The 6,890-nt window shown below is 33.5% G+C and overlaps 1 long non-coding RNA gene across 1 annotated transcript; it reads left to right on the plus strand.

Moving 5' to 3' along the window:
• Window positions 1–363: 363 nt before the first annotated feature.
• On the plus strand, window positions 364–5,998 carry LOC129922389 (uncharacterized). Its single transcript, XR_008774413.1, has 2 exons — window positions 364–3,971; window positions 4,241–5,998. It is a non-coding gene; the product is annotated as an uncharacterized LOC129922389 (long non-coding RNA).
• The last annotated feature ends 892 nt before the right edge of the window (window positions 5,999–6,890 follow it).

Consider the following 6,890-nt stretch of genomic DNA (forward strand, 5'->3'; position numbering starts at 1 on the left):
GCTATCAAAGCTTTGTATTTTATTATTGGTATTTCCCAAATCAACTATAAATAAATATTAGGGGATTATAAGACTTGTCTTCGAAAATCAAGATATCTCTTAAACTGTCGCTTCTATTTACGTGAAATTTCGTACACAGGTTTCTTTTAACTCCTAGATGCTTACTAAGAACGGGTTTCGAAAGAATCAAAACGTTAGGACCACCATTTGCGAAAAACCGTAGGCTTGCTATGAAAGCTATGTATTTTATTTTTGATATTTCCCAATCAACTTAATAAGGAAATTATAAAGCTTGTCTTCGAAAACCAAGAAATCTCTTACATTGTCGCACCTATTAAAAAGAAATTTCTTGCACAGGTTCTTTTTACCTCCTAGATGCTTAGTAAGAACAGTTGTTGACAGATTCGAAATCTTGGAACAACCTATAGTGATAATCTGCAGGCTTGCTTTAAAGCTTTTGTATTTTATTTTTGGTATTTCCCGAATGATCTTAATTAAGGACTTAATAAGGCTTGTCTTCGAATCAAGAAATTTCTTAAATTAATTGTTGTTTGTAATCCATTTTTTTTTTTTTTTGTGATTGCTTTTTCGGAATCGACATTTTTGTAATGACTGTTTTGAATCGGACCTATGTTGGTTTTTTTTTTTTTTGTGGTTATTTAGAATCAACTTCTACTCTTTTGGGGGTGGCTGATTGAATAGACTTGTGCATTTTTCATATATGAACATTATTCGTAGTTTCTGTTTTGAATCGACCTGTTTGTTATTTGTAGTGGCTATTTGAAATCGGCTTGTGCTTTTTTTTTGGGGATGGATCTTTAAAATCGGACTTCTGCGTATTTAAGGGGGATGCACAGTGAGAAAACATCGATCTAGGTCAAAAATATCGATATTTTAAAATTAATTGATTTTAATAGTTTAAAATGTCTAGAAAACGAATTCCCTATCAGAATACTAAAAAAACTGCGCTTTATACATCAATTTTGTATTTTAAAAGTAGATGTATAAGCAAAATTTTGATGTTTTGGTTAAAAATCAACATTTTGTAAGCTAAAGTTGATAAGCTAATGTACGCTCTTATCCCTAACAGATGGTATCGATACAAAGGTCTACTTTTCTAGTTCCGATTATGTGCATGGTTTCTCATTCTATAAATATAAACTTTCAAAATACGTCACTACCTCTTTTTTTTCCCTATATCCTCATATACACACTCACTAAGCCATATTTACGCATGCGCACTATCAAAGCTACATTGGTAACTATGACAACAAAATTTACACGCATGCGCACATGACGTGAACCGGTCCTTCTTCTGTAAACATTTGAAAGCCTCGATTCATTATTCAAACTCAGAAATGCCAACAAAAGGTTATATGTTTGGAAAGAAAAAACGTTACTGTAAGCCCAGAGGAAGACATGCTTCAAAGACAAATGCATAATTACAAAGATAAGTCTAAATCTAGAGTTTTTTATTTACTAGACCAGCGTGTGCTTACACATAAAATAATCATAATGAGATAATGATAATCACTTTGCTTCATCAATCTTTGAATTCGACAAACGCAACGTGTTTATCATATCAATGAATCACATCTATATATAGATCTAGACATTAAATAAATATCATGAAAGTGATTGCAAACATAGAGATCTATCCTTTTTTAGATCTAGTATAGATTAGAGACATAGATCACATTAGAACTAGAATGACTAGATATTCTAGATTGACTAGATCTAGACATCTAGATTAGATCTAGAATCTAGATAGATTCTAAATCTAGATTATCATGTAGTTGTAGGACTTCAACTTGGTCTTTTTTTTTTTAAGATCTAATACATATATCAAGGTTCGTACGCGGTCTGGAATTTCAAAATTCAGATTTCAGTCTTAAAAAAGTCTGGAAAATTGCTACTTTTCGATGCAATTTTGTTAAATGTCTGGAATTTGAAAAAAAAATAATCCGATGTCATTCAGCCCTCAGGCGCCGTAACCGGTAAAACGCTAGGCTGCTAGATCTAGTTGGGCATAGAGGCTTCCATTAATAGGCCTACTAGATCTATCTATTGACTATTGTGAAAGCATGCGCAATCCACGGCATGTCGGTGAAATGCCAGCCAATTTCTAGACGGTGTACTGTAGACTTAAATCAGATTTAGTAATAGATCTAGTCCTAGACTAGTAACTAGTTTATTATGACTGCTGTTATCTTATCTTATATAATACAGTTGTTACTTCAAAAAAGATGATTAGAAGATGTTATTCTATATTATCTAGATGGTCGATCAAATTTCAGTTAGGCTACCAAAGGTCGGGAAGTTTTTGGCCTAGATTTATTTATGCATGGGCGAAACTCCCCCCCCCCCCTTTTTTTAAATAAAGAAAACAAATATATCTCGTCAATGACGTCAATATAGAATATATAGAGAGTCTAGATCTAGATCTTGAGTCTAAACCAAAAATATTTGGCAACAAGAATGACTTACTAGATCTAGGTCTACTACTAGATTTAAAAGTCTCGATCTATTTGCGACTTAGATAGTTTACTAGATCTAGGTCTACTACTAGATTTAGTCTCGATCTATGACTATGCGCGACTTTTATTACTAGATCTATATCTGTTCTAGGTCTACTAGATCTACTAAATTCTAAATTCTACTAGACTAGATTACTAGATTTAGTCTTGATCTATGCGCCACTTCTTAATAGATCAAGGTTTTCTACTAGCCTAATGTTAGCCTCGATCTATGTGTGATTCCCCCCCCCCCCCCCACATTAAATAAAGAAAACAAATTATATTATAATATATCTAGTCAACATAGAATATGCCTATAAGATCGGTAAAACTTCCCATCGAAGGCCTCTAGTTTTTTAGGTTAATTATTTGGCAGCTGTCTATGCGCACTTGAGTCTAAACTAAAAGACTAGGCCTTTAGAATGACTTCCATTACTAGGTCTAGAATTAGATTTAGTCTTCATCTATGCGCAAATTAGATTACTAGATCTAGGTCTACTACTAGATTTAGTACCTAATTTAGTCTCGATCTATGCACGATTTCCCCCCCCCCTCCCCATTTAAATAAAGAAAACAAGTTATATTATATCTAGTCAACATAGAATATAGATCTAGATCTTAGTCTAAACTAAAAGATAAAAGACTAGAGCACAAGAATGACTTAGATTACTAGGTCTGCAACTAGATTTAGTCTCGATCTATGCACGATTACCCCCCACCCCCCCCTTTTTTTTTTTCCCCAAATATATTCAATGTAGAATATAGATCTTGAGTCTAAACTCAAAAACTAAAAAGACTTAGAATACTAGATCTACTACTAGATTTAGTCTTGATCTAAGTCTAGATTTAGATCTAGCATACTTAGCATATAGATCTATAATTATAATCTAGTATGGTTATGAAATAGATTTAGATCAATATTATCAATTTTTACCCCGTTAAAAAAAACAAGTCAGTATTCACATAGGCATAGGCCTATTGTGAATTAGACATAAGTAAGCCACTACTACAAATTAAATTTCAAGTTCAATACAGTTAATCTATCTCTAGATCTTTATTTAAAATTATCTCCTCCAATAGAATTATAGGCCTACTAGAGGTAGGCCCTCTAACCTAGGCTAGTCTAAATAAGTCTTTACTTTTTAACTAGTGTCTAATGTTTACGCCACTAAATATCTATATAAAAATTATAAAACTGTTGGACTAGTTATGAGATTAAGAATAAGATTTTACAACTAAGTTAGGCCTATTGAACTATATAGGGCCTATTAAATTTCCCAAGTGCTACAAGATTAGTGACTTTTTTTCCCCCTTGTACCGTATGTTCCTTAATAATTGAAAATTATTATTACACCCTAGTCCAAACCTCCCACAGTACGACAGGGGTTAGTTATTGGCAGGGTTTGAACCCAAGATCACGAATACAGCAGTCCAGAGCACATATGGCATGCTCAGGTAGCCATCCTTTTTACTGTTAGTAAGTCTGGAAAACATAAATGTCTGGAATTCATTTTCACAAAAGTTGTATTAACCATGATATATAGATCTACATGTAACATGTCACTTTACATTTTTTACTTTTGATGAATACAATATATGATTCCTAAAATGCATTATAAATTTTAAAATAATCTTTATGTTGTACATAAATAGATGTGACGTGTACTTTCATACTATTGAATTTTTTTTTAAAGAACCTCTAATTTTTTTTTATTTGTTTGCAGCTCTGTTTTGGATACAGCTGGATCTGAAGCAGCAACAACGCAGCCTGCAAGTGCAGCTGAACGAAAAATAATTCTAACTGCAATTACTAACGCTGATAACACCAATAAGAGGCTGCCTGAAGATTTCATATACGTCATGATGAATTCAATGGAATTGACCACAATGGTCTCCTTGTTGTGCTGTCCACATTGCTTCGACAAAAAATTAACCATGTGCATCACACAATCAAAAGGCATGGCTCATTTGATTAAAATCAAATGCCTAAATTGTGAAACATATTTGTGGCCTGACTGGACCTCAAAAAAAAGTAATAATGTTCATCTGGATATTAATGTCCGCGCTGTCGCTGCATTAAAAGAATCTGGAATCTCGCATTCTAAATTTGATAGGTTTTGTGGACTTATGAGTATGCCCTGCATGCACAGAAATACTTATAACAATCTAGCTAACATAGTCAACACTGCTATAATTGAAGCTGGTGAAGAATGTATGATTAGGGCATCTGCTGTTGTGCATGGAAGAAACATTTCACAACCTCTGACTACAGATGATAGAATAAGTTCAACAGGCTGTCCTGTTATTACAGTTTCTTTTGATGGGACTTGGCATAAAAGGGGCCACTCATCTCATTCAGGAATTGGCAGTTATTGATTTTGATACTGGACTCGTCATCGACACCGAAGTCCTATCAAATTATTGCTGTGTTTGTGAGTCAAACTCTGCAGAACTAAATTTTGATGCCTCTAAGCATATGTGTCAAAAAAACTTCAGTGGCTCAGCAAATGCAATGGAGGCCGCAGCAGCATCCAAAATTTGTTCTCACTCTGTGGCATCAGAAAACTTGTTTATGGCATGATGCTGTGTGATGGTGATAGTAAATCACATTCATCTGCCATTACCAGCTCATGATATGATGTAGAAATCTTAAAAGAGGACTGCATTAACCACATCTCAAAAAGAATGTTTAATACTTTGAACAATTTAAAAATGTCTAACAAAAAAGAACTAAATTATAGGCTTACAAAGCCAAAAATTGAAAAAATTACAAATAACTATTCCAAAGTTCTGCGCCAAAATGCTCCTGACATTCAAAAAAATGAAGCTGGCTGTTATGGGCTCATTTTTTCATATGATGAGCTCAGACCTAGATCATAACCACAGGTTGTGTCCTGATGGCACTACATCTTGGTGTCACACTTTAAGAGATCAGAGGCACTAAAACAGCCATACAAAAAACATAATCAGACCATCACATCAGAAATAGGAAAACTGTTATTTCCTATAACAGACACAGATCTGTTAAAAACGTTCAAGAATGGGAACACAAAACGCCAATGAATCTTTTCATTCCCTAATTTGGCAAATTGCCCCAAAACAGAATTCGCAACATTAAAAACTAAGGACGGCGACATACCTTGCTGTTTTAGCCTTCAATAATGGCATTAAATCAGTTTTTGACATATTAGGCGTTCCCTGGACACTAAAGAACATTTCTTCTAGTGAGAAAAAGCAAAATGTCAAACTACAGCTTGTTAGAAAAAGATCAATCACATTAGTGTCCAGGAGAAAAAAATTGAAAAAGCAAAGAATTGAGCATGAGCACCGGGCAGAGGTTCTAGAAGGTCCAATCTATCAATCAGGCCATTTTAATGAATAGTTTTTTTTATTATCTATTATGTTATATTATGTAAATATTCCCTTTTTTTTTCATTTTTATGGTTGCAATAAATATTTTATATCATTTTAAAAACTTTAAATGCGTTTTTCTCAAAATGTATTTTTAGGTGCATGTTGTCCACAAGAATCTCAAAATCTTTAGTTCTGTATAATTTAGACTAATAATTTTTCACATGTAGTTTATTGATAGTATATCATAGGTAATAGGCTGCAAAAATTTTCAATATGTTTAATTTTCATAAAAAAAGAAAAATAATGATGTGACCGCAGGTGAAAAATGTGGTCGAAAAAAAAATAAAAATTTTAAAAATTCATTTTGAGGTTATTATGCGACAAAATGTATTTAACCCATATACATTTTTTTTTAGTATACACTTCTTTCACTACATCTTTAATTAGGTGATTTAATGGCTGAAGGTTACAACACATGACTTTTGAACCTGGTAAAGACAAGGGCTTTGAGATTCAGAATATTTATGATACCTCTAAGTCCACCAAACTCTAATGGGTACTAAAAATTAGAGTGTGGTATCAGCCAGGATAACCAACTACTTAGTAGGCTAAAGTTTATATTATTGATTAACATGCATGGCTAGATTCAGTGGCGTCACTAGGGTCGGTGTCACCCAAGGAAAACGAAATCTCTCCCTAAAAACAAACAACTATTGTGGTTTTTTTTTGTTTCTTAAAATTGAACAATAAAACTGTAAGCTAAATTATTGATTTGTTACACCCGAATTTAGGCAGTGTTATCACGGATAGGAAAGCAGGAGCCATCTTTCAAAAAGCACGGCCAATTTGAACAAACAAATCAATTAGCTTGGAGATGAAATCCACCTACTCAAAACAATCATTGTCCCAACGCCACCTTGAAAAAAGACTGAGCAGTGACGGCTGAGAAGGATCATTTGAATAACATACCGAGATAATGCTACCAATAGAGAAATATTTTCCAGCACAGGCATTCGCCGT

Source organism: Biomphalaria glabrata, chromosome 13 (genome assembly GCF_947242115.1).
Source record: "Biomphalaria glabrata chromosome 13, xgBioGlab47.1, whole genome shotgun sequence".
NCBI classification, from domain to species: domain Eukaryota; kingdom Metazoa; phylum Mollusca; class Gastropoda; family Planorbidae; genus Biomphalaria; species Biomphalaria glabrata.